The following is a 12,348-nucleotide window of genomic DNA, read 5'->3' on the forward strand; positions in this document are numbered from 1 at the left end:
CGACTTTCTGTTCTGCTAGTAAATTGTCGCAGCATAAAAAATAGTCGATAGCTTCATGTCCTTGATAGCTATCATTAAGCCCCAAATTGTAATGGGCACTGAATGATGGTTGGATGACTCTGTGTGTAATGTGAAAATCTTTCGACCAGGTTTTACTGTCTATCGGAAAGATAAACATGGGCATGGGGGGGGGGGGGGGGAGTGTTTCTTTTAATATCAAATACATTGCCAAGCACTGAACTTTTTTTTGAAAATGACTCGGAATCTGTTTGGTGCCTCGTGAATTTACCCAAGGGAAACAATGTCGCGTTCGGGACATTCTATCACCCATAGGGCAGAAGCGAGTCGTTCAGTTTATTGTCTGATGTGCTATCTGTTATGCCTAACAGCGTATTTCTTGGGGCAGATTTTAACTTGCCGAATTTTAGATGGAGTGCTGGATGTGGTATTGGTGACGGTTCCTGTATCTACTTAGAGTTTGAAGAATTGCTTGGATTGTATGACTTACAACAGTACGGGCTGGAACCTACACGGGAAGACTCAATCTTAGACTTGGTGCTTTGCAATGAACAAAACTTAGTATCAGGGATTACCGTGTGCCCAGGTATTAGCGACCACAGGGCTGTTGTCGTGGAGCTTAGCGTACAGCGTGTACGAGCATCTCAGGCTCCACGAAGAAAAGTGTTCAGCTATGACAGAGGAGATAATGTTGCTATTAGAACTGAACTAGAAAATTTTTTTCCTACATTTCGGGACAAAATGCTTGGATTGGTTGAAAGTCATGTTCCATGTAGGTACTTGCGTAAAAAGAAAACGCATAAACCTTGGTTCAATGCAGAAATACGCAAACTTGTCAGGAAAGCTAGACGCGCTTATAAAATATTTTCTGCTAGTCCTAGTTTGGTAAACCACAATCACTTGGATGAAATAAACAATTTATTAAAAGTAACAATTAAATCTGCAAAAGATTCTTATTTTGTAAAATTAGGTAAAGACTTAAAAGAAAACCCAAAGGCATTCTGGAAGTACGTAAAACGGACCCAAAAAGAAGATATATCTATACCAGCCTTAACTGTCGACGGCAAAGCGGTGAGGTCAGACTACCAGAGGGCAGAATGTTTTAATCAATATTTTCAATCAGTTTTTTCGCATGAAACTGACGAGCAGGCATTGCTTCTAAACAGTGCCACCCAGAGCAATATTATGCCAGACATTCAAATTGATGTTAGTGGCGTCGATTCATTATTACGCCGCTTAGATGCAACAAAAGCCATTGGACCTGATGGACTGTCCTTAGTAGTTCTCAAAGAGTGTCATGACGTTATTGCTCCATATTTAGGTATCATCTATGAACTCTCCCTCAAAACTGGTCTTATTCCCCAAGATTGGAAGACAGCAAATGTTACACCCGCTTTCAAATCTGGAGATAAAAAACTCAGAGAAAATTACAGACCGATCTCATTAACATCGGTATGTTGCAAAATATTTGAACACATTTTACATACCAATATATTTAAATTCCTTGATTCCGACGCCTTCTTTACTCCCTCCCAGCACGTTTTTCGAAAAGGTTATTCCTGTAACACACAACTAATAGATTTTCAGCATTTCGTATCCAAAGCTATTGATAACAATAGTAGTGTAGGCGCGGTTTTTATAGATTTCCAAAAAGCATTTGACACTGCGCCCCATAAGCTCTTGGATGTAAGACTTGCTGCATTGGGCATAAATAAAAAGGTTCAAAAGTGGATACGTAAATATTTGAATAATAGAACCCAGTCCGTTGTCTTAAATAATGTCAAATATTCGTCCATAGCAATAACTTCGGGCGTTCCCCAAGGGAGCGTTTTAGGACCCTTACTGTTCCTAATCTACATAAACAATATTGTTGAAAACATTACATCACCCATAAAATTATTTGCTGACGACTGCGTCATATACAGAGAAATCACGACTGAATCTGATACTTGGGTTTTGCAAACCGACCTAGATCACATAGCAGACTGGTGTAAAGAATGAAAAATGAATTTAAACATTAAAAAGTGTTGCAGTGTAAGCTTCTCAAGGAAAATATCCAAATCATTTCATCAATATAACATCTATGGCGTACTTATTAACACACACTGCGATTATAAGTATCTCGGTGTTCATTTTACTGAATCGTTTACATGGAACAAACACATTGACACGGCCATTGCAAAAGCAAGTAGGATGTTATACTTTATTCGAAGGAATTTCCAACAGGTGACAAAGTGAAATCAAGGAAACTTTATATTTTTTGCAGGTCAGGTCTATACTTCATTATGCATGCGTAGTATGGGACCCCCACCAAGACTATCTTATAAATAAAATAGAAAAACTTCAGAACCAAGCGGCAAGGTTTGTTTTAAATAATTATAGCCCCTACGCCAGCGTTTCACAAATGAAGGCCACTTTGGGATGGGATCTGCTACGTGTACGTAGACAGAAACTACGGCTTAAACTGTTGCACCAGATATATTACTCTAACACAGGAATCAATCACCAAAGCTACCTTGTTCAACCTTCCTACACATCCACTCGCTGTGACAATAGCAAAAAGATATCTACCTTCAAATGCAGATCCAATACTTTTTTCCACTCATTCTTTTCAAAAACAATAAGAGAGTGGAACAGCTTAAGTGACGACTTGGTTAATATAACAAATAATGATTTATTTTTTTCTATGCTGTGAAATTCTTCTTGCATTATGTATGGTCTGTGTGTATGAAAATGTATTTTGTGATGCATTATTATGTTCTGATAAATGTGGCGGCGGTTCTTTTTTATTTTTATCTTATGTATTTTGCTACGAATTTTTTGTACTGACTGTTTTTTTGTTCCCCCCTACGTAATGCCTATATGGCGATGTAGGTACTCTGTAAATGAATAAATAAATAAACTTTCGTTCCTAAACATAAATTCTGTCGTACCTAAATGACTGAAAGCATTCGTCATCAACCGCTAGCAGTTTTTAGGTGTCAACGATCAATCCTCCGTCGTCCTTTCAGTCTTTTTAGGTGTTCCCCAAGGGTCTGTTCAAGGCCCGTTTCTTTTTTAAATTTATATCAACGACTTACCCTCTCATGTAACTTGTAAAATTGGAATGTTCGCAGATGACTGCATCATTTATCATACCATCAGCAATATTACCGATGCAGGTACCTTGCAACAGAATCTTAACCATGTGCAGTCTTGGTGTTCCTGGGGGCTAATGACTCTCAATTCGAAGAAATGTAAACATATGTCATTGACCCGTAGTCATAATCCCATACCTTCCTCGTACGCAATAGCCAACAGCCCTATTGATGCAGTTGCATCATTCAAGTACTTAGGTGTCTTAATTTCTTTTGATATTTACTGGGGCACACACATCAACCACATATTATCATCTGCTAATCGTTCACTTGGATTTTGCTAGCGTGCAGATCACTACTTAGACCAAAAGCTGAATATGCTTCGCCAATCTGGGACCCACATCAAACACACCTCGTCAACAAACTTGAGTCTTTTCAAAATCATGCAGCAAGATACGTTTATTCATTGTACTTATATGACGTAAGCATGTCCGCCCTGTAACAAAATGTAAATTACAATCACTCATGCAACATTGTACGTTAGCCAGCCTTGGTCTTTTCCATTAATTTTTTTTACAGTTCGCTAAATAGCATAACGTACATCGCCCCGCCTGCGAGGAAATCACAACGCACTGGTCATCCGATACAGGTCTTAAAACCACGTTCACACACAACTACGTTGTCCACCTCAATTTTCTGTCGAAAAGCGTCAGATTAAAATGCCCTTCTCCACCATATTGTATCTACAAATAAACACCATATGTTCAATGCCGTTGTGTTCTCTATTTTGCCAAACTTGTTATTGTTGTTTGTAAGACCAGATCACTCACCGCGTGTTTTTGTTTCTAGTATGATTATTTTTCTAGTATTGTATTCATTGTATTATAACCCCATTCCTTATGTAACATCACTGTAAACGGGGCCTTCAAGGTAAATAAACTGAACTGAGCTACAAGCTACACTCATAGCGCGCTTCCGGCCATTTCGCTACATCAACATGTAGCAAATATGGTATAACATGACGTGAATGGATGACTAAGGTATTAGACTGATGCAAAAATGCTAATAAAGACATGCGTGTCATGTAAAAAAATAACAAACCACGCTTATGAAACGCTCGCGGCCATTTTGCTAGATTCACACATACCAAATTTGGTATTACGTGACGTGAATTGACGGCGAAGGTAAATAACACGTCCAAACACAATATAATGATATGCGGGTCATGTGAAACAAGACTACAAGATACGCTCATAGCGCGCTTGCGGCCATTTCGCTAGCTCCACATATAGCAAACTGAGTATTATGTGACGTGAATGGATGACATATGCTACTGATACAAACATGATAATAAAGACATGGGTGTCATGCAAGAACATGACAACATACAATGCTGACAGCGCGCTCACGGCCGTTTCGCTAGCTTCACGCATATCGGTATTACTTGACGTGAATGGACGACGAAGGTAAATAGTACATCCAAACATGATCAGTATGATATACGGGTCACGTAAAGCTTGACTACGAGTTACGCGCATAGTGCGCTGGTGGCCGTTTCACTAGCTCCACATAGAGCCAATTTAGTATTACGTGACATGAATGCATGACAGGTATATAACTGATGCAAACATGATAATCAAAAAACGCTCGTCATGATAGATGATGACAGCACACCAATCTCATGAAACGCTCGCTGCAGTTTCGCTGGCTTCACTCATATCAAATTGGCATCACAGGACGCAAATGGACGATGAATGTAAATAACACGCCAAAACATGATAATCATGACATACGGGTCATGTACAGTGTCAATTTTTATGAAAGGGAACACGGCGACGCGTGGCCTGCGGGCTTCGGTGGCTGCTGGCAGCGCATTCAAGTGGGGGCGATAGCAACCACATTTTCTTCTTGGGTCATCTCGCGGTTAGCAAATCAAGATTTCAGTACTGATGTGGAACCCCTGGCAAGATTGCGGCCGCCTCGCCTTTCTAGGCAATTACCCGCTCTCGCGTAATCGCCTTCAAGGAGGAGGGGGTCGCAATCTTGCCACTGGTTTCATATCAGAAACGAATGGTTGTTTTGCTCGCTTCGAGATAGCGTGAAAATAGACTGTGGTTGCTCTCGCTCTCGCTTGAGCACGCTGCCAGCAGACGCCGGAGCGCGCAGGCCTTGCACTCCCGTGTTCCCTTTCATGAAAATCGACACTGTACATCATGAATACAAGCTAGGCGCATAGCGCGCTCGCAACGATTTCGCTAGCTCCACATATAGCACATTTCATATTACGTGACGTGAATGAATGACAGGTAAATGACTGATGCATACAATATAATCAAGACATGCTTGTCATCTAAGAAGATGACATGATGCCACGTACATGAAGCGCACGGGGCCGTTTCCCTTGCTTCACACATATCGAATTCGGCATTACGGGACGCGAATGTATGACGGAGGTAAATAAAATGTGCAAACATTATAATCATGACATACGGGTCATGTCAAACATGACTACAAGCTATGCTTATAACGTGCCCGTGGCCCTTTTGCTAGCTCCACATATAGCAAGTCTGGTATTACGTTGCGTGAATGGATGAGAAAGGTAAGTAACACATCCAAAGATGATAATCATGACGTGCTAATCATTTACAACATGACTACTATTACGCCCATAGCGCGCTTCTGGTAGTCTCGCTAGCTCCACATATGGCAAACTTGGTATTACCTGATGTAAATAGATTTTTAAGGTATAAGGCTGATGCAAGCATGCTAATAATTTCATGCCTGTCATGTAAAAAGATTACAACATGCCATGGTCATAAAACACTCGCGGCCGTTTCGCTGCCTTTACACATACTAAATTCGGCATTTCGTGACGTGACTAGACATCGAAGGTAAATGGCACGTCCAAACATGATAGTCATGAGATGCGGGTCATGTAAAAAATTGCTTTACGCTACGCTGATAGCACGCCCGCGGCCGTTTCGCTAGCTCTACATATAGCAAATTTGATATTACATGATGTGAATTGACGACAAAGGTTTATGACTGATTCGAACATGATAATCACGATATCTTAACTGAGTTGAGCGAAAAAAAAAGAAATACAATAGGAATTGCAAACTCGTCTAACAATCTGGGCTTCTCAATCAAGACATGTGGGTCATGTGAGAAGATGACAACATACCACGCTCGTGAAGCGCTCGCGGCTGTTTCGCTGGTTTTACATGTACATAATTCGCTATTACCTGACGTGAATGGACAACCAAGGCAAATGACACGTCCAAAGATAATAGTCATTGTATGTGCATCTTGTAAAATATTGTTACGCTGAAGCGGCAACGTGTGAAAAAGAAGAAGAGGAGAATGAAGTGGTCTGTTTGGAAGCAGCTCGGTGTCGGCGCAGCTACTCTTTGCCATTCGTTCTTCAATAAACACGCCTCATCGTAACAGTTTTGGGGAGAGGTGCTGGATACGATAACGGCGCCCCCGACGACCGGTGACTCATCGACCGCTGAGGTGACATACACAGAGCTTCGCTGAAGCTGACGACTTGCTGGTCTGCCACCTTCGATGGCATCTCTCGAGAACAATGACAACGAGCCACCTGCTTCCCGCATTCCGTGGCAGCCCTACATCCAGCCTCCATCCTTCGCTGGACAAGCTGGAGCAGATGTTGACTCGTAACTCAGCTCCTACCAATGGGTGAGTCGGTTGAATGGCTGGGATGCCACCGGCCAGCACAATAATGTGGGGCTTTTTCTCAAAAGGACCGCATTTGTGGTTTGAAAAGCATGAAGAAAGCCAGACGATGTGGCGGAAGTTTGTCACTAAAATCAAGTTGTGCTTCGGGGTTCCGGCAGTGAAGGAGAAGCGTGCCGAGAAAACTTTTATGTAGTCAGCGCAAGGCCCTGGAGAAGCCTGCACAACGTATATCGAGGAAGTGCTCAAGTTGTGCAGAGCACTGGACCCCTGAATGACAAGAGGAAAAGGTTGGTCATCTTTTAAAAGGGATTGCGGAGGATGTTTACCACTTCCTCATCGCAAAAGAAAGTTTGGAGCGTGTAAGTGACATTATCAAGCACTGCCGTACGTTTGAAGCGCTGAAATCTCGGTGCCTACAACTAAACGCCTCGTCCTGGAGGGCCAAGCCAAACTATGCGGCCGTACTACCTATTGGATGACGAATACGCGCGCAGACCACGTCCCGGTTATCAGGCATATAACGACTGGGACATTCATTCTGCTGACATAAGCGCACCTCGCGAACGTCCCACATGCTTTCACTGTGGCATTCGTGGTCATGTCGCCCGATTCTGCCCCGATCGCCGTTGCACAGCAGCACCATCCTATGGGCGTCCACGCACTTTCTACAAGCACAGCAATCAGTATGTTGTCGAGACAACCTGGCCCTAAGACTCTGACAGCAGGCCAAACCATCGGGCAAACGGAGCTAGATGCCACCACCTTCACGCTTCCGAAGATCCACATCTCCTCGAGAACGTCCCACTTCACCGCCGCCGGAAAACTAGGCGGTGCGACCGATGGATGTGAGGTCGTCAGTCATTTTCAGCTACCTGCCGCTACGCCTCCACCAGTGACTTTGTGTCGTAACAAGATTTGTGTTTCTGTGGACAATGTTACAATGACAGCTTTAGTGGACACGGGGTTAAGTGTCTCCGTTATGAGCACGAATTTCAAAACCCAATTAGGCCATATGGTGATGTTCAAGTGGGATAATGCGAGCACATTTCTTGTTGTGAGTGGAGAATTGCTACGACCTATTGGTGTGTGTACCCCGAACGTCTAATTCTCTAATAGCGTCTATCAAGCCGAATTCACAGTGCTCGCGAAATGAACGCATAATGTAATTCTGGGTCTAGATTTCCTGCAACAGTGCACTGCCACTCTCGATTGCGGTACCAGTGAGCTTTTTGTCTCTCTTTTTGTTGCCGACCAACCTGCTACTTGTTCGCACAACCCCGTCGTTTGTGAAGATTCGGCCGTACCGCCCCGTTCGTTATCTAGCATTCAGGTTAGTGTAGCTAGTGCTCACAACGATGTTTTCGACGCTGTTGTTGAGCCGATGCCATCAATCGTTACAGAGAAAAGTGTGCTCGTGCCTCGCTGTATTGCTTCTGTGGCCTGTGGCCCAAGTACATTTTGTGTGTCAAATTCCTCTAACCAGCCTGTTGTGCTTCCAAGCGGTATGCGACTTGCCTCGTTTGAAGCGGACACGAGCCTTAATATCAACGCCTTAAACGAATCTGGTTTGAGATTCAAACGGTTTGAGCCTCAAACGAACCTGGTGTCTTTGAAGACGTTTCGCCGTTTTTGAACATGATTAGCAAGGCACTACTCTCTGAGAAGTGTAGAGCCCTGGTCAGCGCCCTTAGCAGGCATGCTTATTTGTTTGATTTCACCCAGGATGCTACCAAAGTTCGTGTTCCCAATACGTGGGCTCGCCACAGGATTGACACAGGGTGGGTCCGTGCATCCCATAAGGCAGGAACCATACCGTGTGTCTGCATCGGAGCACAAGGTGATCGCCGAACAGGTGGAAGACATGTTGGCTAAGGGCGTCATCCATGACTCTTCTAGCCCCTGGGCTGCACCGGTAATCTTCATGAAAAAAAAAAAAGGGTCCTGAAGGTTTTACGTCGACTACCGGCGTCTAAATTCGGTGACGAAAAAGAATTTGTATCCGCTTCCCCGCATAGACGACATTATCGACTGTCTTCATTCGGCATCTTACTTTTCATCTGTGGACCTCCGATCAGGCTATTGGCAGGTGTATATCTAAAGGCTCGTTTTTTAAGTGTTTGACGCAATAATAATGAGATCTAACAGACAATAATGCCAAGGAATGTATAGGGTAAGTCATTAGAACCAATGTAATGTAATTAAAAAGAAAGAAAAGTGGCGGAAAAATTAATTTTTGGGAGCAGAAATTGAACCTATGACCTTCGAATAACGCTTTTGAAGCTCTAACAACTTAGCTATCACGGCAGCTATACCCCCCGCCACTTTATTGGGTTTATCAGTGAATTCAAACAGGGGAGTGTCAGTCAGTGCCCTCTGTAACCATAGCAGCGAGTGTGGAACCCCCTTTCATGAGCCTGTGGAGGGTTACGTAGCACGTGAACCTAATACGAGCGTGCAGCTGACCAATATTCCCTCGTATACAACCTAATGGCACCATGTCTGCCAGTACGAGATCCTCGTTAATGAATTAGGGAAACAAGTGTATACATAAGGGCTAGTGTTTATGTGTTTTGACACAGTAATAATGAGATATATCAGACAATAATGCCAAGGAATGTATAGGGGAAGGTATTAGAACAAATGTAATGTAAACAGGAAGAAAGAAGAGTGGCTGAAAAAATGACTTGTCGTCAACTGGAATCGAACCTACGACTTTCGAATATCGCGTTCTGCTCTAACCACTGAGCTATCACGACGGCTATTTTCCCAGCCATTTTATTGGTTGTATATGAAAATTTAAACGTGGGAATGTTGGTCAGTGCCATCTGCAGCCATAGCGGCGAGTGTGGAACCCCCTTTTATGAGGCTGAGTGGAGACACGCAGCACGTGAACCTAGTAGGAGCGGCAGCTGACCAATCGTCGCTCGTATAAAGCCTATTGGCACCAAGTCTGCCAATACGATACCCTCGTTATAGAATAAAGGAAAGAGGTGTATACCTTAAAGCTCATTTTTTACTTGTTCAGATACAATAATTATTAGATCTAACAGACAATAATGCCAAGGATTGTACAGAGGAAGTTAATAAACCAATGTAATATAAATAAGAAAAGTAGCCTAAAAGATAACTTGTGATCAGGAATCGAACCTACGACCTTTGAATAACGTGTTCTATGCTGTAACCATTGAACTATCACGACCGCTATAGCCCCAGCCTTTTAATTGGGTTTATATGTGAATTTAAACCTGAAGGTGTTATTCAGTGCCAACTATAACCATTGTGGCGAGTGTGCAACACCCTTTTATGAACTTGTGTGGCGCCACGTAGGACGTGAACTTAATACGAGCGTGCAGCTGACAAATAGTCCCTCGTATACAACCTAATGGCACCAAGTCCTCCAGTGCGGGACCCTTGTTAATGAATGAGGGAAAGTAGTGTATACCTAAGGGCTCTTTTTTTACGCGTTTTCACACAATAATGTTGAGATCTAACAGACAATAATGCCAAGAAATGTACAGGGGAAGTTATTAGAACCAATGTATTGTAAATGAGAAGAAAGAAAAGTGGCTGAAAAATACCTTGTCGTGAACAGGAATTGAACCTACGACCTTCAAATAACGCGTTGGAAGCTCTAACCACTGATATATTATGGCAGCTATCTTCGCAGCCACTTTATGCAATTACAAACGAATTTAAGCCGGGCAGTGTCAGTCAGCGCCATCTGTAGCCATAGCAGCGAGAGTGGAACACCCTTTTATAAACCCATGTGCAGCCACGTGGCACGTAAACCTAATACGAGCGTGCAGCTGACCAATAATCCCTCGTATACAACCTAACGGCACCAAGTCTGCCAGTACGAGACCCTCGTTAGTGAATAAGGGAAAGAGGTGTATACCTTAAAGCACACATTTTACATGTTCTGATACACTATTAGTGAGATCTAACAGACAATAATGCCAAGGAATGTATAGGAAGAGTTATTGGAACCAATGAGATGTAAATAAAAAGAAAGAAAAGTGGCTGAAAAAATAACTTTTGGTGAGCAGGAATGGAACCTGCGTCCTTCGAATAATGCGTTCGATGCTCTAACCACTGAGCTATCACGACGGCTATTACCTCTGCCACTTTATTGGTATTACATGTGAATTTAAACGTGGGAGCGTCAGTCAGCGCCATCTGTAGCCATAGCGTCTAGTGTGGAACACCCTTTTATGAGCCTGTATGGTGTCACGTAGCACTTGAACTTAATACGAGCGTGCAGCTGACCAATAGTCCCTCGTATACAACCTATTGGCACCAAGTCTGCCGGTACGAGAGCCTTGTTAATGAATGAGCGAAAAAAGTGTGTACCTAAGGGTTCGTTTTTACGTGTTTTGACGCAATAATACTGAGATCTAATACACAATAGTGTCAAGGAAATTATAGAGGAAGTTATTAGAACCAATGTAATGTAAATAAGAAGAAAAGTGGCTGATAAAATATCTTGTCACGAGCAGGAATCGAACCTACGACAGTTGATTAACGCATTCGAAGCTCTAACCACTGTTCTGTCACGGCGGCTGTTCCCCCAGCCACTTTATTGGTATTTTATGTGAATTTAAATGTGAGAGTCTCAGTCAGCGCCATCTGTAGCCATAGCAGCTAGTGTGGAACACCCTTTTATGAGCCTGTATGGTTTCACGTAGCATTTGAACTTAATACGAGCGTGCAGCTGACCATTAGTCCCTCGTATACAACCTATTGGCATTAAGTCTGCCGGCACGAGACTCTCGTTAATGAATGAGCTAAAGAAGTGTGTACCTAAGGGCTCGTTTTTACGTGTTTTGACGCAATAATAACGAGATCCAACACACAAAAAATCCAAGGAATGTAGAGGAGAAGTTATTAGAACCAATGTAAAGTAAATAGGAAGAAAGAAAAGTAGCTGAAAAAATAACTTGCTGTGAGCAGTAATCGAACCGACGAGTTTCGAATAGCGCGTTCGGTTATTCCCCCGGCCATTTTATTGGGTTTATATGTAAAATAAACGTTGGAGTGTCAGCGCCATCTGTAGCCATAGCGGTTAGTGTGGAACACCCTTTTATGAGCCTGTGTGGCATTACGCAGCGCGTAAACTTAATACGAGCGTGTAGCTGACCAATAGTCCCTCTTATACAGCCTAACGGCACCAAGTCTGCCAATACGATACCCTCGTTAATGAATGAGGGAAAGAGGTGTATACCTGAAGGCTCGTTTTTACGCGTTATGACACAATAATAATGAGATCTAACATACAATATTGCCAAGGAATGGAATGTATAGGTGAAGGAATGTTTAAGTGAAGTCATTAGAACCAATGTTGTGTAAATACGAAGAAAGAACTGTGGCTGAAAAAATAACTTGTCATGAGCAGGGGTCGAACCTACGACAGTCGACTAATGCATTCGATGCTCTAACCACTGAGCTATCATGGTATCTATTCCCCCAGCCACTTTATTGGGTTTACATGTGAACTTAAGCGTGGAAGTGTTAGCCAGCGCCATCTGTAGCCTAGCAGCTAGTGTGGAACACG

General features: G+C 42.9%; 1 protein-coding gene across 1 annotated transcript in view; it reads left to right on the forward strand.

The window, feature by feature from the left end:
- LOC119162992 (carboxypeptidase M-like) overlaps positions 1–12,348 on the forward strand; it is a 1,476,599-nt gene that overhangs the window by 201,848 nt on the left and 1,262,403 nt on the right. The window contains exon 5 of the mRNA XM_075882656.1: positions 8,520–8,709. The gene's annotated coding sequence lies outside the window, so the exon portion shown is untranslated. The remainder of the gene's footprint in view (positions 1–8,519; positions 8,710–12,348) is intronic.

The sequence above is a fragment of the Rhipicephalus microplus genome, unplaced genomic scaffold (assembly GCF_043290135.1).
Source record: "Rhipicephalus microplus isolate Deutch F79 unplaced genomic scaffold, USDA_Rmic scaffold_13, whole genome shotgun sequence".
NCBI lineage: Eukaryota > Metazoa > Arthropoda > Arachnida > Ixodida > Ixodidae > Rhipicephalus > Rhipicephalus microplus.